General features: G+C 40.7%; 1 long non-coding RNA gene across 1 annotated transcript; it reads left to right on the forward strand.

Annotated features, from left to right (window-relative positions):
- The first annotated feature begins 863 nt into the window (after positions 1 to 863).
- Positions 864 to 23,385, forward strand: LOC308491645. Its single transcript, XR_013992389.1, has 3 exons — positions 864 to 933; positions 3,130 to 3,220; positions 20,434 to 23,385. It is a non-coding gene; the product is annotated as an uncharacterized lncRNA (long non-coding RNA).
- The last annotated feature ends 651 nt before the right edge of the window (positions 23,386 to 24,036 follow it).

Consider the following 24,036-nt stretch of genomic DNA (forward strand, 5'->3'; position numbering starts at 1 on the left):
CAACAGATTGAGAAAATGTTCCGCAAAATGGCAGTTTGCAGTTTATTTTATACATAGAATCAAAGGAGGAGGGTTACATGAAATCCATTGGTGGTAGATTAAAGGGGTGGGAGAAAGGAAAGCAGTGGGGGGCAGATAATCTCTGGGATTGGATAAAAGTAAATTGGAGAGACAGGTACTTCTTTTACATAGGTGGGTACAGGATAATTAATAGTTCACATAGAGATGTTCATCGAGGGACAAGAACAGTAATGAGGGATTCTGTACTTTCCTACTCCAATCCGGGAAAAGGGATTACATTCCAAGGATATCACCTTAGGTGCAATAAGACAATAGACAGGCTCACTTAAGGTAAAGATTGACTTTATGAAGGAAGCTTCAGGCTAAAGATGTGACTTCTCACCATGGGCTACCTTAGTTGTGAATTTTTTTTTTTTATGTTCACGCCATCTTATGTGGTTATTTTTAGTCTCTTGACCTTGTCAGGTTAACATATAGCCCCTTTTCGGTCCTCAGAGGGGAAGCCCACTATACACCCAGCGTGTTAGTATTCATTCTTTTGACAACTTTACAAAGGACTATTCTGGTCTCCTTTTATTTCGGAGCAGGAAAGTGAGGCTTAGCCAAGATTGCCTCTTATCCCTTCCTCACGTATTAGGCACTATCAGGCTCTAAGGAGGGGCTCCTTAGGGTACCAGGGGTAAGGTCTGCTCAAAGCTTGGCAAGCTGCAGCTCCACCAAAGCGAGCCATTCTGGGAGCCACCTGGGACTCGCGGGTGGAACCGCCCCGCCCCCTAGTCGGGCCTGCGCCTGCGCACTCCGACGTCCGCGCCGAGGCCTCGCAGCCTTGTGGGAAATGTAGTCTGGCATTCCGGCGGAGGCGGCGGGTGGGGCGGCATCCGCACTGGCTGCCCAGGCTCGCGCTGGGCGAGGGTGAGTGCGGGGCGGCGGCTGGACGCGCCGGCCGGCGGGCGGGTGTGCGCGCGCGGGTTGGAGGCCCGAGCGGCCCGAGCCCTGGCCTGCCGCGCGAGGGGAGGTCGGCGGCGAATGGGCTTTGGCCGCGTCCTTCGGGCCCCTGCGCAGCTCCGGGCCGCTTGCTCCGGGTGCGCCCCTCTCGCCCCCGGAACCGGGCTGGGGAGAACACCCAGAGCTGAGGGTCGCCGGACACGGGCCTTCCACGACTTGTCCCAGGAGCGCGAAGGCGGGAGTGGCGCGGCGGCGCGGGTTCGAGGGGCCGGTGAGGGACCCTGGGTTCCCCTCCCGCGGACTTGCTCCGGGACCCTCTCTGGGGATGCTGGACCAGCCGCGGGGGCTCCCGGCTCCAGCGCGTGGCCTTTGTGTAACCGCATCTAGTGCGCGCCCTCCGTGGTTTCCGATTCCGAGGGGCGCTGGCGCGTGCTCCCGTTGACGCGTCTCGGTGAAAACGGGGAGGCCAACCCTGTGCAGGCTTGCTTCTTCGGGAATCCTTTTTCCCTTTTTGTAAGCCATTTTTTTCTATACGAAAAAAAAGTTCACTGAAGTACAACTAGAAAATTGGGAGGAGCAAAAGAGAAAAAAATCATGTGAAAACTGTCAGAATCTGCTTGTACATGTGTATATACACGTGTCTGAACATAGAAACTCTTTGTTCTTAAACAAAGATGGGTATTAGTATCCTTTTCTCTATTTGCTTTTAGAAATGAAGTATGAAACACATTTGGTAAGTTTTAAAGGGCACAAATCTTAAACCCCATGACTTTTTATAAATATTTTTATCCGTGTACCACTCAACGTGGAGAACAAACTTTTTTAAAAAACAATATTTTGAAAACATCTACTTATACTATGAGGAAAAGTATGTATGTGCCATATGTAATCCTGTCTTTACGCCTTGGTGGTACACCCCCATCCCCCAATATTATAAACAGTAGCCTCTTGGCTACTTGTATCTTTGTATTTTTGTCTCAGTCTATAAATCTTTTCAAGTGAAATTTCTGGGTCCTACTATAAGGCTTTTGATGCCTCCTGTCTTATTCTCTTCAGAAAAGTAGTAGTTTATAAACATTTGCAACATAAGCGTGCCAGATGGCACCAAGCCTGGGTGTTACTGTTCTCTAACTTTCTGAGATGTACAGATGAATGATAGGGTTGTTTAAATTTGCATTTTGAATACTAATGAATATTTTTATGCAATTTGTATTTTGTTTATAAATTTTCTGTCTGATACACAAGCGTGTTTCCTTACTATGCAAAAATGTTACATTTTTATATGTTCGGACATGAAAGCCTTCCCTTCATGTTTGGGTTTGTGGCATGATTGTTAGGCTTTCTGTTCCATTATGATCACAAAAATGTTCATCTGCATTTTCTGGTACTTTAGTTTCATTTTTTGTGCAAATTTTTATTCTTTTCCAAATGGTCAGCACCTGTTCCAAGTTAGTGAACAATCCATCCTTTGTTCACTGATGTGAAATGTCACTTTTTTCATATCTGAAATTCTTATATGTAAATTTTTTCTGAACCGTTTGTGTTGGCAGGATTAATTTGTTGCCGTTGACTCTTTTCCCTGTCAGATGATAACATCCATGAGGCCAGAGAGCTTCTCTGTTTTGTTTGCATGGGTATTCACCTCCTCCCATTCACCTCCTCCCTTAGGAATGGCGCTTGGTACACAGTAGGTGGTCAACAGTGTATCTGGTGAATGAGTGATTTTGCCATTCAGTTAACGCTGTGTTCTGATGATCATAGCTTCATAATATCTGTTGGGCCAGTGCTTGCTCATCACTATTCCCTTTCAAAACTTTCCTGAATGTTACTGTGCAACACAGTTAAGTTTTAAAAAAATCATCTTTTCCATAATTAACTTTAAAATATTACTTTGGTATAATTTGATTGGGAATGTGTTGAATTTATAAATTAATTTCAAAGAAGTGATAATTTAGGATATTGTGACATCCTAACCAGGTATATCTCTCTCTCTTCATCTTTCTTTATATATCTAAATAAGCTTAGTAAAATAAATTTAACAAATAAAAATCATAGTTTTCTTTATGTAGATACCGTACACTTCTTATTTGGTTTGGTTGTAGGTATTTTATTTTTTGTTGGTGCAGAGGTTTCCTTTCTCATGGCTTCTTTTCCTTCCCTCAGTTCTGCCTCTTCCTGCCCACCCTGTAGGAAGAACCCCACAGGAAGGAAGGTGAAGGTGATGACCCCTGTGCCTCTTCCGTAGGGAGCTCAGGTGAGCTCATATTTCAATCTCAACCCTCTCCCTTACTCTTTACTCCCATACTGTATGTGGGTTTCACCACAGAGGACACTTGTATTGAGATCTCTGAATGTTGGATATTTTCCACAAATCTCCCTTCGGTGTCCCTCAGCTCTGTTCTCAGCTGCCACTTCCTCATTCAGCTGGCCTGTTGAGCTCTTGGTGCTGTTCAAAGGTTAAAAAAGGAACAAAAATCATATGAGAGATGGTCCTGGTGCTTATGTCTCAGGGAACACAAAAGGTCACATCTCTATGAGATACAGTCACGATGATTGCACATGGATCCAATAATAAGAGCAAGTATGGTTAGGTACCCAGAGTGTCTGTTCCAAGACCTGAGAAAGGGAAGATGAGTAGGGCAGCTGGAGAAGTAAGTAGGGTTGGGTAGGGGTGACGAAAGGGGATTTGCTGTAATGAAATCAGGGTGTCCCGAGTTTAAATCCTGACTCCACCAATCCATAGCTGCATTGTCTTGGGCAAGTGCCTGGACCTCCCTGACGCGCATCAGTCCTTTGTGGTGATGACAGAAATGACAGGATTAACTGAGTGTTAATCCTCATACTTGACATTGGTAAGAATTTCACATGGCTTATTTCATTTCATAATTCCGACTTCATAGGTTTGTTGAAAGTTCAAATGAAATGATGTAAGTAAAAAGTGCCGTGTACGGTTCCTGGGTGTTGAAGGTACTGGGTGAGTGGTAGGCACTCTTAGATTTCCAGCCAAGAGCTCAGGGTTTAGAATTCAGAGGTGGAGCAGAATGTGGCAGTGACTGGAAGTGAGAGGGAATCAGAAAAAAGTTCGGGGTCAAGTTTGTGTGTCTGGTGAGGTGGTAAGTGTGGGGGTGGAGGCAGAGTCGCAGGAATTTTGATAAGAGGGTTGGCATGATAAGAGCTATGCTAGGAAGACGCTGTGTCCATCTGCCAGAGAAAACCATGAAGCAAAACTAGTGAGTGGGGAGCCTACTCGTCTTTTGCCCTGATTGCTTTAAATTGGAACCTGCTAGTTTTTACTAGAACCTGAACTTGTTGCTTCTCTGGAAAAGGAAATAAGACATTCGGGGTCTTGGCCCAAGTGACCTTAAGTTTTGTTTGTTTTATATTTTTCTGTTTAAAGTTAGGCTTCCTTAACCTGGTCTGCAGTCCTGAAGGACCTGTGGTGTTTTCTCTGTTCATTAGCTCATGTGTTAGGCTTCTCTTAAACATGTCACCTGTTTGTTTAAAAAAGGTACCGGTTTTAAGAAGGCTTCATAAAGACGGGTATTAACGGCTGTGATTTCTATTTGTACGTCTTTCCTAGATATTATCAAGCTTAGATATAAAAGGCAACATAACTCACAACAATAGTTATTAGAGGAAGGGAGTTTCTAGAAAAGGGGAAGGATTAAAGGGAGAATATTCACAAGATTTTTAGATGATGAAGGTTGTGGTTTGGTTGTCAATAGCCTTGATTTTATTTTATTTAGTTAAAATAGTATTAACTAAGTTATTAAATCAGCTTTTTAAAGGTATAATTTACATAAAATAACCCATTTTAAGTTTATAATTCGTTGACTTTTGACAAATTTTTGCACCAACATAACCACCACCCCAGTGAAGCTATAGAACGTTTTCATCACCCCAGACCGTGTCCTCACCCGCTTCCAGTCCACGTCCCTCTTCCCAGGAAACCACGGGTTTGATTTCTGAATACTTCAGTATGTGTTTCCTAAAAACAAGGCCCTTTATTTTATGTATCCAAAATACAATTATCAAAGTGATGATACTTTGTATCAGTGAAACTTACACTGATACAATACTGATTTAATCTACAAATCTTCCTCATGTTTTGCCACAAATGTCCTTTCTCTGGTCGGAGCTAATCCAGGTCACATTTGGCTGTCATGTCTTCTTAGTCTCCCTTAATCTGGAGCATTTCCTTAGTCTTTGTCTTTGATGACGTGGACACATTTGAAGAATATAGTGATTGATTTTGGACACATGAGTGCAGCATTAGAGCTTTTTTCATCTTTCCTCATAGTTCCATCTTTATTCTATTGGCCAGCGATGTGACTATGAATTGCCCAAGTATGACTTACATTTGCCCATATATTTTATCTTCTTTTACTGAATATAAATAGTGGGCATATAGTTGTAAAAAAATTTTAAAGCTATAAGATATACTCCCAAGTCTCAAACCCTCAAGAATAACTATGAACGTACATTCTTCTGGCCTTTTTAAATACTTCTCATATCTTTTGTCCATTTTTATATTGGGCTGTTTATACATCAAAGGAACCTTTTATATAATATGGATATTAATCCTTTGCCATTAATTGCCAACATTGTTTCCTGTCATTTTTTAAAAAATTTGTTTATAACATCTTCTGCTACGAATAACTTTTGAAGTTTTATTTAGTTAACTTTCCTTTTCCTTTGTTTGGCTTTAGAATCATGCTGTGAAAGGCTTTCTATTCCCTACGATTTTTCTATGTTTTCTATTAGTCTCATTTTAAATTTACATCCTAGCTCTCTGGAGTTTGCTGTACATGATGTGAGATTACAATCTAACTTCACTTAACATGCTGTGGCAAGGCATTTCAGCATCCATCCATTCACTGAACAGATACTTAGCACCTGCCTACCCTGTGCTAAGCAGGGTTCTGCATGCTGGGAAGACAGCCGTGAGTGAGACAGGCAAGGCCTCTCTTCTCCTTCTATCTTCTGGTAAGGGTAGGTGGAATGAAGAGGAAACATCCCTGAAGACATTGTCCAGTGCTGTGAAGGCCGCACAGCAGGGTGGCCTGGTGAAGTGTACCTGGGTTGGGGGTGCTGTTTGAGCAAGGCAGAGCTGGAGTGCCACCGATTTCTCCTATATGGGCACAATTTTATTTGTTGTTCAGAATTTACTTTGTTATTTCATAAAGCAAATCACCCCTCATTTTTCTTTTCAAACTTTTGGTTGTTTTACTGTTCTTATAAATTTATCCTCATAGTTAAATTTTATGATGTGTATTCTTACTGTTGAGTAAGAAAACTCCATTCTATTCAGCTCTTTCATTATGGCTTCTGTTAACTTTGATTGTGAGGATTTTGCAGATTCCTGTTGTGTCCTGTGGTGTTTCATTTTTTTTTTGTTGCTATTATAATTGGGATTTAATGATTGTGATTTTTGTAAAAAATAAAAAATTGGGTTACTAAGAATTATATCTGAAGATGTTTTGCTGTGTGGTGCCTCAAATTGATCATGCTTTTATCTTCTCTATAAATTATACTTTCATCATTAAGAATCCCTATTTATTTCATTTGGTACTCCACCTTTTCAAAGAATAACAATATCAAAAGGCCTGTCGTTGCTTTTAGGTTTAAGAAAGCCTCTACGTGAATGAGATAAACCCATGACACTGCTTTTTCCCCAACAGCATGAGTTACCCGGTGCTTCCTGTAGTGCTGGGGAGAAAGGGAGAAACATTTTAGGGGATTGACAACAAATATATTTTATGAACGAGGTCATTGTTTTACTTTAGCCTTTTAAAATACCTTTCTGTACTGATCCAACTCACTGCCTCACGGGGTCATAGCTGGCACAGGGGTCCCCAGCATACTTCTGAATGAGACCAGCTTTAGGGCATGCTTGAGGGCTTGGTATTTAAGGGGACAAGAATCCAGGGAAGGGGGAAGACCAGCATAGAGCCCATGGGAGTCTGAATTTGGGTTTTTAATTTTGCCCAATATATTCAACTACCAAGGCAATTTATTGAAAAAAGTAGATTAGTTTTTGGAAAGAGAATGTCATATTTCTGATCTGAATCTTCTTTCACAAAGAAGGGACTTATGTTTTGTTTCCACATATATTCTAGCCTATCTGACATTTCTGTTCTCCCTGCTTGCTTTTCATTTGCAATTGCCTGCTATATTGTGTCTGTATATCCCCTTTTATTTAACTTCTTGGTTTGTGTTTTATATATATCTCTTAATATGTGCCACATAACTGGATTTTAAACAAATTTTAGAGTTTTTGTCTTTTAATAGAGAAAGTCAACCCATTTATGTTTGTTATTATGTACGTGTCAGGTCTTTTTCTGGTTATTTAATGATTTATGGTTATTGTGCTTTCTTGTTTCCATTTGGTAACACAAAAAAGTTTAGGCTGTAGGAAAGAATAAAAAGCATTTATTTGGCAAAGGAGGGATTGCAGTCCACTGATTCAGGGAGCAACCTAAATTGTGCTGCAAAGGGAACCAAGAAAGGCAGGGTTTATAGAGGACGAAAGGAGAGGAGCTGTTCTCATTAAGGTCCTCCATGTAGGTGAAGGACGCAGGCTGGGTCACTTGGGATTGGTCAGGCCTGTTATGTAAATGGAGGCTGCCGGTTGTGGAAATGGACTGGATCCTTTCAAGGTGAAGAATGCAGGTGGTCTGATCACCACGTACGTCCGTCCGTGTAGCAATCATGGACCCAGGATGTTGCTTGTTCCGCCTTGAGCTGAGTGTAGCAAGGTCAGCAACTTAACAATAGTCCCAGAACTGAGACATGAGTTGTGCACAGGCCCCGCCCCCTCTGTGGCCTCTGACTCCATGTTAAGTGACTGTCTTTTTTTTTTTTTTTTTAATTGGGGAACAGTGTGTACTTCCAGAACTTTTTTCCAAGTCAAGTTGTTGTCCTTTCAATCTTAGTTGTGGAGGGTGCCGTTCAGCTTCAAGTTGTTGTCCTTTTAGTCTTAGTTGTGGAGGGTGCAGCTCAGCTCCAGGTCCAGTTGCCGTTGCTAGTTGCAGGGGGCGCAGCCCACCATCCCTTGCAGGACTCGAGGAATTGAACTGGGAACCTTGTGGTTGAGAGCCCACTGGCCCATGCGGGAATCGAACCGGCAGCCTTCGGAGTTAGGAGCATGGAGCTCTAACCACCTGAGCCACCAGGCCGGCCCTAAGTGACTCTCTTTTATTCTGTTTTATTTTCTCCTTATCACTTTCTTCCCCTTTACATTTGTTGAACTGATGATTTCTCTTGGTTTCTTTTTTCTTTCATAAAACGGAAATTCTGCCATGTACTTATATCCTACTAATGAGCTACCTTTACTCTTCTTGATAACATTTGTCAGTGATTCTTAACTTTTTTTTTTGTTATTTTGATACATTGTTTAAATAAATAGTAGGAAAAAATGATGAGGTGGAAAGAACGAAAATGAATTTTTTCTTGCCTCAGTGTTGACACTTCTTCTAGAGTTTATAGCCAGTAGGATGTGAAATACACAAATTTCTTGGAATTGGTTTCATTCCATCTCTGGTCTCTTTAGACCTTCTCCCTACTGAATTTCTCCCCTTTGCCTGTTTACATATTACAGTGTTCTCTGTCCTTAAATGAAAACCTTTTCCATTACTTTATTTCCATGACCTGTTCCTTACTTGTTTCATTACAGTCTTATTTTTCATCTTTTTCACAGAAAGTTTGAAGTCACTTCATCTGGATGCTTCTGATTCTTTATGTTCCATTGTTTCTTTTATCCACTGCAAGCTGACGTCTGTCTTCATCACTCTGCTGAAATCAGTGAATTTTGAGATCAATAGTTCTTTTCGATCGTTGTTCTTTCTGAGCTGCTCCAGCTTCTGAGAGTGGTCACCACTCTCTCCTCCTTGAAACTCTGTCCCCGAGTGTCAGCCCTGAACACCCGTCCGTGTCCTTTCTGTCTCACTCTCACACTCGTTTCCCGATGCTAGTGTTCTTTTCTTGGACAGCTTCTCTCATCACAGCACCGGGAGTTGGATGGTTCAAGGCCCAGCTATGTGATCTAGGAGAGGTTATTTCCCCTTTTTGATCCTCAGATTCCTCATCTATAAAATGATGACTAGGGCTCTCAGTCCGGCAGGTTGTTTATATGGATTAAATGCGGGAAGGTGTGTGGATCTACCATTAGGGTAAAACTCAGTACAAATACGAGTTGTCACTTACGGTGACCACCACTCAGTGTTTTCTCCTTTATTAGTCAGAGCTCTCCAGAGAAACACAGCCAATAGGATATATGTGGACGTACAGAAAGCGATTATGGAATTGGCTTATGAGATTCTAGAGGCTGAAGAGTCCCCATGCTCTGCCCTCTGCAGGCCCAGAAATGCCAGGGCTGTAGTTCCACTCCAAAGCCAGAGGCCTGAGATCCAGGGTCCGATGGTGTAAGTCCTGGTCTGAGTCTGAAGGCTCAAGAACTAGGGACACTGATGTCTGACGGCAGCAGGAGATGGATATCTTGGCTCAAGCAGAGAGCAAGTTCACCCTTCCCTCGCCTTTCTGTTCTCTTCAGGCCTCAACACGTCGGATGACGCCAGCCTTGTTGGTGAAGCTGACCTTTACTCAGTCCGCCCATTTACATGGCAGCTCCCTCACAGAAACACCCACAGATAATGCTTTCCCAGCCATCTGGGCACACCTTAGCCCAGTCAGATGGACATAAAACTAACCAGCATACTTGTTAAACAGATGTTAAATGCTTATGGTGTTTTATTTCCTAGTTTGAGGGCTAGAGAACAAGACTGAAATGGGCTTTGAAATGCCAATCAAGTCAAGCTGGGTGTTTCATTGGTTCTCTTACAGACCAGCCACATTCGAGGTGTGTGCTGTTTGCATGGCCTTTCCCCCAGTAACTGGATGCCCACCTGTATTGTAAGGTCTGTGATTCCATGTGCTACCTTGACACCTTTGAGCCTCACAGGGCCCCAAAGACCTAGCCGTGAGTTCCCCTGCCCTCACCGATTTGCCCCCATCCAGAGGGAAAGGCCCCCACCCAGCAAAGCAGCTATCAGCCCCACCTGGTGCACCCCTCCCAGTCCTCAGCCTGATGGGTTTCACCTCTCTGCCAACCCACGAAATTCAACAAGGCTGTCATGTCTTCCCGTGGTAACTGTTTTGGTGTAGAATTAACCCCTGGTCGTTCGCAGACTGTAAAAGGATTCACAAAGACTCTACAAGAGTAAGAAAAGATTTATTGAAAGTCAAAGAGAGACAGTTCTGGCAAAGGGAAGTTTTGCCAGGACAAAGTCGGATAGGGACAGCTGCCCAGATGAGAAGGAGTGCTGGGGTTTTATATTTTTCTAAGCAGGAAGTAGGGTGCTTGTCAGCTTGCAGGGGGGCTGCCGTTACAATTGTCTTCTCCTGGGAGCTCCAGTTTCTATCTGTGATGGATGTCAGCTTGCAGGGGGTTGCTGTTGTGATTGGGAACTGGTTTGTTCCCACTTATGATGGATGTAAGGTGCTTGTCAGCCTGCAGGTACAGTGCTAGCCAGGGGCTTCAGGCCCAAGCAGTTAATGTGTAAGCTCGCTCCTGCCAGCTTACAAGCTGTTAACTCTTATTTGTCTCATCACCTCACCCTCTTGTCATTACAAAGCCTGCCTCCCACAGCGCCTGCTAGTTCAGAGTTGCTGAGTGTAACTCATGGTGTGTAGTGTGCTCCTCCCCCAGGCTGTAAGGGTATGTGACTAACAAACTGCTTTCAGTCTTGTCTGTGCCTGCGGCGTGGTTTAGAGCAGGACTCCCTCTTCCAGCAGTGGGGTGCATGGGAGGCCAGCAGCTCCCCGCCACTCTCCTCTGGGGTAATGCAGGGCAGCCTTTGAAGCTGTCCCAGTTCCTCCCCTAGCCCTACGGCCCTGCCCTCACATGCACAGCGCCTTCTGTATCACTCATCTCTGAGTATTTCATGTCCAGTTTTGTTGCAGATGTTTAGTTTCTTTTGGGGTATGACACGTTTTGCTCACACAGATCTCTTTAGCTTGTCCCTTCTAATGCTACTTGTTTTCTCACTTTCTTCAGAGGGTTTTATTGGTATAATCGTTTGTTGAACAGTGATTTATAGTTTCAAGAGTCCGTGACATTCAAGGATGTGTCTAGATTTCACTTGGGAAGACAGGATTCATCTACATTCTGCTCCAGGGAAGTTATATGGGAAAGTGCTGCTGGAGAACTACAGGACGTGGGCTTTGCTGGGTAAGGACTTCTTTGAACTCATCTTTCCCCACCTATGCACATCTGTAGAGCCTCTGAAGTTATGAACTTGGACTTGAAATCCTGATACTATAGGGCATTGGTTTGGGGTAGTTGCTTGGTGTTCTCTCCTTCTAGGTGAAATGTCTTTTCTGTAGAGAATTGGAAAATGGAAAATTTGGGAGGCCACACCTTCCTTTGTTTCAGAGGCGCTGAAGTGGAAGGGAGAAGGACATGTGTAGGAAGTGGCTTTTTGACCCTCCCTCAGGAGGAAGTGTCTTTCCCCCTGAGCAGGGCATCAGCTTTCCAAACCAATGTGGTTTCTCAGCTGGAACCAGAAGTGCTGCACCACGTGACACATGAACTTCCAGGGTGCAACCCTCCAGGTGAAGCATCAGGCTGCAAGGACTTGTTACATGAGTTTGTCACCTGGGGAAGAAATCACCTCAGAGACCCTGGCTCTCTTGGAGACACCTACCCTTTGACGTGTGTTCTCTCCGATGGCTCTGCGTCACTGATGCCACTCATCTTCCCGCAGTCTCTTCTGTGTCCTTACCTTGGGGACACATTATGTGGGTAAATGAGTCACTGGGTTTGTATCACTCATTCAGTGTTAGCAGTTTCTTCCCTTCTGTCTTCATCTGTACTTAGAATCCACGTTTTTCTATCTTGTTCTTCTTTATTCTCTTTATGCTCTGTCTTTCGTGAGTCTTTCTTCTCAGCCATAACCTATGCCATAGCTTCCTTTCCCTTACTCATTTAAACATTTGTCAGCTTTTTAAAGGTAACTAACATTTCTCTCCCTCTGCGTTGTGAGGTATTTTACACAGTTTTCATTCAAAAACAAGTGGAAATGACTTTAGCCTTGTTACTATTACTAGTAAACTGATATTTTATGTATTTCCTTTCTTATTCTTAAATTTTTAATCTGCATCTACTACCTGTTCAATTCCATTTTTCTCTAAACATTTAATGCTTATTAATCTTTATTATCTGGTTTCTAATCCACATCACAACTGAAATTTCTTTTTTAGGTGTTATTACTGACTTTTCTCTGAAAAAATGCATTTTACACATTTACATCTTCTTTACTCAGTATGAAAGTGTTGATTACCAATTCTTTTTATACAGTTTTAAATTATGAGATAGGCAAATAATTTTTGACCTGTGGATAGTGTACGGCTATCTAATATAATGCAATAAATCAGTGAAAGAACATATTGATAGGAAAAAAATAATCCAATGAATATTGCTGTTGGTTTCCTGTAAACTTCCTAAAGAATAGGATTCTAGAAGAATCACTGGGTCAAAGAATACACACATTTTTATGGCTCTTGCTACATATTGTGCAACTTTGGATTTATTTTATGTTTTTAATGCTAATTTATTACATATAAAATGATCCCTTAAGCAGCTTTAATTGCCTTTATTAACAGATTTCTGTGGGTTTAATTACTATTGCTATTTGTATTTACTGCTATGTAAATAACGTATATATTCAACAGATGTTTCTTGAGCACTAGGCCCTGTTCCTAGCACTGGGGATACAGCAATAAGCAAAACAGGCAGGTTCCCCATGGAACTTAAGTCTAGTGAAGTGTCTCCTTCACTAAATTAATAAAGAAAGAAGCCAGGGAGGGAGAAGGGACAGGAAGGGAAAAGAGAAGGGAGGCATGGGTATTGTAGTCAAAGTACTGTGTGGAAGAAAAGAGCAGCATACGGGAACTACAAGTTAATGGACTGGCAGGGTAGGCCTCTCCTCTGAGGGGACTTGAGCAGCCATGATGGGTCTGTGGGGACACTCTGGGCACAGGGAACAGTGGGGGCAGAGACCTACAGGGGCTCTGTGGCTTCATTTCAGGGGAAGAGTGCAACGAGATGTGAAGATTTTCTTCAACTTTGTCTTTCAGTCTTTCTGTGAAAAAATTTATTTCTCCTGTCAAATTTTTTTATTTCTGTGAGCCTTCTCATTCTCTGTATGTTCCTTCTTTTTTAATAGCTATCTAGTTTATTGCATGCATTAACTTTTCTGTATGAGGATATTTAAATAATTTTGGGTTTTTTTATTTGATTTTGGTATGTGTGTGCAGAACTTTTTCCCTTGTTTCCCAGATTATTTTAGTGGGTTTTTCATTACTGTGAGCCTTTTTCATTACCCCATTGTCATTCTGGTGGGTTTTCTGGAGACAGCAGAGGCAAACACACGTATTCTCGATACTCTTTTCCTCTCCCACTCCTTTATCTATCTTCAGACTTCTCTATTGGGTGGACCTTGAAGTTTCTTCCCTTGTTGTGACTGCATTTCACACTATTTTCTTCATTGCTGAGTGTCTGTCTAGCCATTAGTGTGCTGCTCACTGCATTGTCAGGACTGAGCTTACTTTTGTGTCCCCTGCCAGTGGAGGTATTTAGTATATGTTTGTTGAGTGAATATTGAATGACATCAAATAGAAGTTTTAGAAATCAGATGAAAATACAGATTTAAGTGTTAACAATCATATGTGTGACGTACATATCAATTTGTATTGTTAATTTTCAGGAAGAGTGAATGAATGATAAGGGCCAAGCAGCAAGGAAGGAACCCTAAAGAACAGTAACATTTGGCTGGGAGCCAAAAGTCCTATAGCAGAGGTGACAGAGTGGTAAAAGGAGGAGGAGAGAATTTAGGGAGAGCTGGGCCACAGGAAGAGAGAAAAGTGGAGGACGAGGTGAAGGGTGGCCTGTGAGTCAGGAAGGGCACTTCTGGTGTGGAGGGAAATGCGCTGTGGGCTGACGAGTGAAACAAGACTGTTAAGTACCCACTGTCGTTGCAACAAGGTGAACTTTGAAGGAAAAGGAAGAAAGGGCAAGGACTGAAAAATGTCAAAGGTGGAGTGCCTCCAACTTCTTTTTTACCAAGAAAAAGACTTGAAAGTGTTTAGAAGAGCAGAAGTGTCTGTTAGAAAGGAGAGACTAAAGTCACGGGAGAGTGAGGGAGAGAATGGAACCCAGGAAACACGATGATGTGCAAACTCCGGATCTTGTTCTTTCCAGATTTGCTTCAGTATTGCGGCCAGATTGAACTACCATTTGGTCTTATTATTCCATCCAAAATCGAGACAAGAAAGCATCGCGTGAGTGCTGTGCTCGTTAGTTCCCCAGTCAGCATCTGATGTGCTCATCAGAATAGTGATGCGGTGTATGTATCATCAGCCCCTTTCACAGGGGGAGAAACGGGCTCAGAGAGGTGAAATGACATGCCAGAATGTGAACACAGATTTTTAATTTTTATTTTATTTTTAAAATTTTTTTGGCTTTTCTATTTATTTATTTATTTTTTTAATTTATTGGGGTGACAATTGTTAATGAAATTACATAATTTCAGGTGTACAATTCTGTATTACATCATCTATAAATCCCATTGTGGAACACAGCTTTTTGTTTTGTTTGTTTTTGTCTTTGAGCTTAATGCTAATTCCAAAAACATCATTACTTTCTTTCCTTGCCTTGCTGTGACTTCTTGTTTCCTACCGTGTTTCCCCGAAAATAAGACCTAACTGGAAAATAAGCCCTAGCATGGTTTTTCAGGATGACATCCCCTGAACATAAGCCCTAATGCGTCTTTTGGAGCAAAGATTAATATAATAAATTAATTTTATATAGTAAAATAGTAAAATAAGACCGGGTCTTATGTAATATAATATAAAATAAGACCGGGTCTTATATTAATTTTTGCTCCAAAAGATGCATTAGAGCTGATTGTCTGGCGAGGTCTTATTTTCGGGGAAACACGGTAGGAGCCAAAAGTTTGAAGGAGGAGAAAAGAAATTGGATAAGTCTGTGAAGCTCTCAAAATCTAGTGTTATTGGAGGTGGGGTAGAGTCTCAGACTCCAGCAACTATCATGTTTCCCCCAAAATAAGATCTAACTGGAAAATAAGTCCTAGCATTATTTTTCAGGATGACATCCCCTGAACATAAGCCCTAATGTGTCTTTTGGAGCAAAAAAATAATATAAGATCCGGTCTTATTTTCAGGGAAACACGGTAGTATGTCTAGTAAAAAACAAAACTTCTACATCCTGACCTAATAGTCTTTTTAGGTGGCTGTTTTCTTTCTCTGTTCTGAAGGTTTTCTGAGTAAGTTGTTGAGTGCTTCTTAGATTTTGCTGTTTTATCCAAGCTGAGTAGAAAATATAGATTTAGAAGTGCTGTTCCTAGAAACAGTATTATCGCTAGTAAACTTGTTAATGTTGAAACAAAAATGAAAATTATTAGTAATGTGGAAAGCAGTGGTTAATTTTTAGCCTTTAATCAGTGGTCATTACACTTAAATAAGTTGTTCAGTTATGAAGGAAACAAAAGTGAAGAACATGCACAAAATATTAGGTATCTCTTACCAAAGATTGTGTCTGATAAATAAGGTATAGGAAGAGATTCTGTAACATTTAAAACACTCCAGGAAGCTATCCTTAACTAACCCTAAACACGAAAATCTGTTGTGTTTCATAGATGATTTTGTATCATTCTCAGAGGTGCCCTGGATGACTCCTCTCTCTCTCTCTCTCTCTAAATACACGTGTACGTCAATACATACAGAATTTACCTACCTTCATGCTAACATGAGCCTCACTCATGTTTAGTACAGATAGATACAGCTTCGCTTCCATTAGTAGGAACACTGATCTAAAAGCCTATAGTAAATTAGGAACACCCAAGTTTGATCCCCTCACACAAGGCAGCCCTCCCCTGCCTCAGGGCTCAGCACTGGCTGGTCCTTGTCTGGGATGCTCTCCCCTCCATAGGCCTATGACTCCCTCCTTAGCCTCCAAAGTCTTGGCTGCAATATCACTTTTTCAGTGAGTGAGGCCTTTCCTGAAGACCCTATTTAAAATTACAAACCCTACCCCTCACCCATCATATTCCATATTTCCGTTTCATTGCTTTTATCCATAAGGTATACCACTTAAATACTAAGTATTTTATCATTTATTATGCTGACTGCCCTGCCCTTCTTCCTCTCACTATAATCTAAGTTCCTTTAAGGGCAGACATGTTTTATTCATAGCTATCGCCTTAACTCCTGAAACAGTGCCAGGCTCAACATATACTTAGTGAATGAATGACTTGTCATGTTAAGAAGATCCATCGGGCTGCTGTATGGAGGGTGCATTATAGAGCAGCAAGAGTATAAGCAGGAAGTCCAGTCAGGTGAATATTGAAATAGTCTGGTTGAGTGGAAGGAGTAGTTTAAATATTACACCGGAGATGGAAGAAATATAAAAAGGGAAAAGGAAGACATCAACTTGCCCTAGGAAGAGTGGGAACTGCTGCCCAAGCCCCACACCTACCCCAGGAGTCAGCAGGCTCTTGGCTTCTACTATGGCCAGTCCCAGCCTTCTGGTGCTTTCCCAGACCCCATGGTCCTGGGGACTCTTGTTCATGTCCTGATGAGTACCAGAATGATGCCAATCCTGGAAGTTAACTAGGTATTTTACGACATAATGGGAGTATGGACTAACACTTGAAAGTTCTGTTTAGGAAAAAAAGGAAAGGAAGAGAGAGCTGTATATTGTTTAACACAAAATAATAATGTAATAATAACAACAGTCATTGAACCCTTATTATGACCAAGCATAATGCTGTGTGCATTATAAAGTCCTTATTTAATGAGATGGCAAAATGGCAGGGCTCTGAAATGTGGAAGACCTGTAGGTTTTCACCACACTGCTCAAGTTCCAAGCCCACAATATTTCACTAATTCTGAGTAAAGCCATCCTTACTATTTTGTTTTCAGAGATATTCATATAATTGGAAAAACAAAATTTCCTCCCCTCTGAGTTGTCTAATTTTATTAGTCATTCTTTTGGAATAATATTGAATAATAGCAGAATAATAAACAGCCATTCCTTGTTTCTGTTACTAGTGTGAATTATTCTAGCATTTATTTTTATACTTGGTAAAGTGCTGACACGTTTGGTTTTGAATCAGGATTGGGTGTTGGATGTTACCAAATACTTTTGAAGCATCTGTTAGGTTGATCATATATCCTTTTCCCATGACCTATTAATATGGTAGGAATAAATTCCTAATAGTGAACATTCTGGAATTCCTGGATCAATCCTTTGTTCAAATTGAATATTTAACTAAGGTTTCAGGAGTGGTTTAGGAGTACTATAATTACTGAATTTTCATATTTAAGATATATGTTTTGGTTTTCTCTGTCCATGTATATAGAGTACTGACCACATTGAATTCTTGAGTCATGTCAGCCAGTTTTTAAAAAGTTTGTAGTTAGTTGATTTTTTTCTTAAGCAGCAAGTCTTCAGAATTAACTTTTAAATTAGGTCTCTAAATTCCATGAAGATATAATGAATCTCACTATTAAGCTTTCTGCAGCACATAATGATGTTTCAACTCAAAGTGACTAATATTTTCCAAAATAGCAAATATTTTGTTGTTCTCATTTGTTTTTTGAAATGTCATGTATACAGAAGAATGTGTAAAATATATGCATTTAACAAAAACGTACATACTCTTCTAATGTAAATACTATAAATATTAACCAAGTTTTGTTTTTATATCACCACTGTGATATTGGTACCATTTAACAGGTGAAAAAACAGGAGAACAGACATGTTAAGTAACCTGCCCAAGGTCACACAGCTAACAGTGATGGAGCTCAAATTTGAGCCAGGTCTCAAACGTGTGGCTCCAGAGTTGTTGTCTTAACCATTATACCATACTGCTGCTTTTTATAGTTAATGATAAAGATTAATGAATAATAAACAAACACTCAGGCACTAGGACCCAGAGTGGTAGTGAGCTGTGTGCATTCACGCTCTTCCCTCTCCCTGGGAAACAAGCACTCTTCTCACTTCTGTGGTTACTGCCTTCCCCTGCTTTTCTTTATAGTATTGCCATTCATAAATGAACTCTACGCAATATATTTCGTTTTAGTCTGTTTTTAAACTTTATCTAAATGGACTCTTGCTATATATATTTCTCTAGGACTTTGTTTCAAGTATTTATTCATTCACATTGATATATGTAGTTTTAGTTTGTTAATTTTAACTAGTCTTCAGGCCGCTATAACAGAATACCATAGTATATGCAGCTTAAACATCAGACACTTATTTCTCACAGTTCTAGAGGCTGGAAATCTGAGACCAGGGTGCCGGCGTGGCTGGGTTCTTGGTGAGGACCCTCCTCCTGGTACATGGGCATCTGCCTTCTTGCTGTGTCTGCACATGCTGGAGAGGAGAGGAAGCAAGCTCTCTCTTCTTAAAAGGGCACTACTCCCATCCCCAGGGTTCCACTTCCTGACATACTGACCTCCCAAAGGCCCCCCTCCTAATATTATCCCACTGAGGATTCAGCTTCAACATAAGAATTATGGGGAGACATAAATATGAAGTCCGTAGCATTCACTGTTGTCAATTATTCCATTGTATATTTGACAATTTAATTATCCATTGTATTCTTTGATAGATATTTGTGTTTCTAATTTTTTTCCCTTCTGCAGTGCTACTTTTAAAATTCTGAATCATGGTGTACCTTTGCAAGTTAGGTTTACCTAGGTGTGTGTACCTAGTAGTGGACTTGTTAAACCATCCATCAGGTTTCCTTTTATTAAGTGCCTATTCATGTATTTTGCCAGTTTTTCTCGTGGGCTTAGTGTTCCTTAGATACCAGGTTCTAGTTCTTTGTAGGTCATTGTTACAGATATCTTCTGTAATTTTTTTTTAAAAAACTTCCTTTATGATGTCTTTTGATGACTGGAAGCATGTAATTATTCTTCCAATGTTTAGTCTCCCCTTTGTTTTTTTGCCTTTTTATTATTCTCCTTATTTTAAAATTTTTCTTCTTAACCCTCTAGCTTGCAAACTCGGTATTTTCTGCATATCATTTATCTTTGAAGGGAGGCAGTTCTTCAAACTGAAGGAGTTTGTATTTGTCTAACACTGAATGGATCCCGGTTTGCCCTTCATGTTGTCCCTGGGTGGCACTTTAAGTGTTCTCAGAGAACTTTAGTTGGGTAGCGGGATACGATGATGGTGAGGTGGGGCAAGTGTCCACCTCTAATTCATGTGTTTTTTCATACTTGATTGGGTAGGTCCTCTCTGGGGTCACTTGGTCACTTGGTGATGTTTTGGAGGTGGAGCTTTCCGCTTTTTATCTTCTTCTATGAAAGCAGGTCAGGTGGAAGGTGGAGGTCCCAGTTCATGCATTCCCCTGGCTTCACAGTAAAGCCTCCTGCCCTCCAGCCTTTGGTCTGTTGGTTCAGTGTGGGTCTCTGCTCTGCTGACTTTGATCAAGCTGAGAAGGAGATTCTCAGATTGTAGTTTGCCTGTCCTCTGCCTCTCTGCCTCCAGGCCATTTTTTTCAAGGATAAGAAATGGGATCTGAGAAAATAAAGCCTGAGTGACTATAAGGTCCTTCCTTCAGCTTCCCCTGAAGCAGTTCAGCAGATTCCTGCCTACCTGCCCCTGCCACCAGTTCTCATTTTTAAGGAATGGGTATGTAGGAAAGGGTAGGGCAGTTTAGGACTCCTACCTTGTGAGAAAATTACAGCCTGCTCGAAGTTTCGAGGGGAAAGCTTTTAGATTTGTGTTATCCTCCCTTAAGAGTCTGAGTTTCAAATATGTTCTGGTATTTTATGTACCAAACAAGCACGTTACCAAAGGGTAGATTACATATATTATCTGTATCGGATTATTTTTATCCTCATTTCATATCTGTGCAAACTCAGACCTAGAGAAACAGCTAGTTAAGACGGTTAAGTATTAACAGCCAGGTTTTGAACCCGAGTTTGTCTGACTCCAGGGTCAGCAGTCATCACTGTGTCACACTGTGATGTTTTTGAAGATTTAATGTCAGAATTATAGGTGGCATCACAAGAGGGAGGAAACGGTGGATAAGAGTACTAGATATGACTTGGCAGGGCTTTCTGATCTGCTGCTTGCAATCTTACGTCTGCCATGTATTTCCTTTAGTTCCATCTTCATCAGCCTCGTCCAGTGATCAGTGGTGTTGGTGTCTGTCCCTCCTGCATAGGCTCACTCTTTTCTCTGCTTATCCTGCTTCTAATTCCTGGCTCACTGTTCTCGCTCCCTTCCAATTCTCTTCCTAATCATAGGGGCATCTTTGAAAGCTCTCAGGTGTGCCCTGTAGTTATTCTGTTTTATTTTCATTCCCGCCTTATACAGTTTTCAATCTCCCAGCACAGAAACCAATGTGCATTTGAATTTTTTATTTTTTACAGACTGGGAAACAAGACTTGAAACCAAAGAGTCAACTCTAAAGCCAAACATTACTGAAGATTTATCCTAGAGAGTAATAATGGAAAGGGAAGTTCTCTGGCATTCTCCTTTAGGGAAAACCTGGGAACCTGATAATTGGTTGGAGGGGCAACAAAAAAACCAGGATAGACATCTTGGCCAAGTTGCAGTTACTCATAAGGAAACCCTCACTGAGAGGAAAGTATGTGGAGGAAATGAATTTGAAAGATGTTCCAGTCAGGGTTCAATCATTGATACACAACAAAGTACTCCTAAGGGGAAAAGGCCCTATAATCAGAATCCACATGGAAAAGATATCAAACAAAATTGTGAATTAATTAAAACTCAAAGAATGTTTGTAGGAAAGAAAATCTATGAATGTAATGAATGCGGGAAAACCTTCAGCCAGAGCTCATCTCTTCTTAAGCACCAGAGGATTCATACTGGGGAGAAACCCTATAAGTGTAATATATGTGGGAAGCACTTCATTGAACGCTCCTCCCTTAGTGTACATCAAAGAATTCACACTGGAGAAAAGCCCTACAAATGTAATGAATGTGGGAAAACCTTCAGTCAAAGCATGAACCTTACTGTTCATCAAAGAACTCATACTGGAGAGAAACCCTATCAGTGTAAAGAGTGTGGAAAAGCTTTCCGCAAGAATTCATCCCTTATTCAACATGAAAGGATTCATACTGGAGAGAAACCCTACAAATGTAATGAATGTGGGAAAGCTTTTACCCAAAGTATGAATCTTACAGTGCATCAGAGAACTCATACAGGAGAAAAACCCTATGAATGCAATGAATGTGGAAAAGCCTTCAGTCAGAGTATGCATCTTATTGTACACCAGAGGAGTCATACTGGGGAAAAACCTTATGAGTGTAGTGAATGTGGAAAAGCCTTTAGTAAGAGCTCAACTCTTACCCTGCATCAACGAAATCACACGGGAGAAAAACCCTACAAATGTAACAGATGTGGGAAATCTTTTAGCCAAAGTACGTACCTTATAGAACATCAGAGACTTCATTCTGGAGTAAAACCTTTTGAATGTAATCAGTGTGGAAAAGCTTTCAGTAAGAATTCATCTCTTACTCAACATCGGAGGATTCATACTGGAGAGAAACCTTACGAGTGTATTGTATGTGGAAAACATTTCACTGGACGATCATCCCTTACTGTACATCGAGTTATTCATACTGGAGAGAAACCTTATGAATGCAATGAATGTGGAAAGGCCTTCAGCCAGAGCGCATACCTTATTGAGCATCAAAGAATTCATACTGGTGAGAAACCCTATGAATGTGATCAGTGTGGCAAAGCCTTCATTAAGAATTCGTCCCTTATAGTACATCAGAGAACTCATACAGGAGAGAAACCCTATCAGTGTAATGAATGTGGGAAAGCCTTCAGTCGGAGTACAAACCTTACACGACATCAGAGAACTCACATGTGAGGAAAGTTTCGTTGGGCTCTTTACCACGATTAACTCTCCAGCAATAACCAGATATGTCATGTAATTTAGAAACCTAATAAATGTAACAATTTTGGGAATCTTTTAGATGAAGTATATTATGCCGTATCAGATAATACAGACCACTGTAGAGAAATCATATAAAAGTGGAGAGATCTTGATTGATTCAGAAAGTAAAACTTTATATGAGAAGGTTTAAGTAGCTAATATTCTAAGTAGCTAAATATTCTTCATGCTGAAGATAAGTTCTGTTGTATCATACCGCAGACTCTCTATGGGGTATCAGAGACTTCACACTGGAGAGAAAATGTGAGAGTGCTTCACTGGACAACCCCAAGACCTGGGGTGTACTCTGATCTGCCACTAATTTGGACAAGTCACCTACTTTCAACAGGTCACAGTGTCCTTATTTGGTAAATGAGGGATTTTGGATTTAAAAGGTCTCAAGGACACCTATGCACTCTGAAAAGTTACAAACCTATAACTACAATTAATGGTGGGACATCCTTGATCTTCTACCATGTTATATATGTTATCTAGATGCTCCTATTCCAAAATCTGGTTTCCTTGGATGTTGTGAATTAAAGTTCTATACCTCCACCAAATCCTATTATCCCTCCATGCCCCTCCCCTTGTCCCGGCATTATTTCCTCCCCTAAATGCATATAGGCTGGTTGCTACCAGGTGATGGAATAATTGTACAAATCTTAATGCAATATCATGCTGTTTGGAGTTCTCAACTAACAGTCATTAAATTGTTAAATGAGCTAATTATTTAGAAAACAATCTAAGTTATAGTTTTAAAAACATACAAGGTTCAAATACATATATTTGTATTATACTCTGTTAAAGTGGAAATGACAATAGGCTGAACACTAATAGATATGAACATCTGACAGATTAACAAAATCTTTGTAACTCAAAACATGTTCAAAACAATCATGAGATTTTATACATCTACAGTTATGATAGTAGTTAAGCCAATTTCATTTATTTCACACACACACACATTTAACAAGTGCTAAATACATGCTAGACCTGATTAGAAAATCAACATGAGTAACATATTCTGTTTCCCAAGGTTTAAACTGAGAAAGTGGTAGGGATGGGAGAGGAAAGGAAGAATTCAAGCAATAATGAGACAGAATCTGGATAGCAAAACTGATTAAATGTGGGCACTTGAATTTCTTATTTGGGTGATAAGGGTACCATAATGAAAAACAAAGTTGACCAATTTTGTGGAGCAACGACAAGTTCAGTCTGGGGGGCATTTTGATGAGTGAAGATTCCTGATACGCAGTAGAATAAGTAGAATGACAGTAATAGAGGGTTCTCTGGGAGTAGAGTAGTCCCCCCTTATCTGTGGTTTTGCTTCCCATGGTTTCAGTTATCCATGGTCAACCTTGGGTCCAAAAATATTAAATGGTAAATTCCAGAAATAAACAAGTCATGTTTTAAATTGTGCAGTGTTCACAATAGCGTGATGAAATTTCGCACCGTCCTACTATATCATCATCTCACTTTATCTCATCACATAGCCATTGTATCATAACATCAACACAAGAAGGGTGAATAGAATATTTTTTGAGAGACCATATTCACATAACTTACAGTATATTGTAATTGTTCTATTGTTAGTTACTGTTAATCTTACTGTACCTGATTTATCAACTAAATTTTATCATAAGTATATACTTATAGGTTATATATAGGGTTCAGTATCCATGGTTTCGGGCATCCACTGGGGATTTTGGAACGAATCCCTCAATAAGTGGGACTACTGTACTGTCACTGGATGGGTACGTAGAAGCAGTAGAAGCTGAGGGGAAGCGACAGCAAAAGAAACATGAACAGAATGAAAAATCAGAAGGTGGCACAGAAGTAAAAGAGTTTTAGTGTAGGGATAGCAATAGTTAATATTTTCAAATGCTCCTGAGGGTTAAAGTAAGATCAAAATAGAAATATGGTCTTTGGTTTTTGTTTCTGATAACCTCTAAAATTTTAGTTGGTTGAAGAGTGAGTTAAAGATTGAAAGGGACTTAGCTTAACTAGGAAAGGAGAGTTTAGAAAGATAACAAGAGGGAGATTGGAGTTGAGAAAAGGTGTATCTATC

Source organism: Rhinolophus hipposideros (genome assembly GCF_964194185.1).
Source record: "Rhinolophus hipposideros genome assembly, chromosome: 23".
Lineage (NCBI taxonomy): Eukaryota > Metazoa > Chordata > Mammalia > Chiroptera > Rhinolophidae > Rhinolophus > Rhinolophus hipposideros.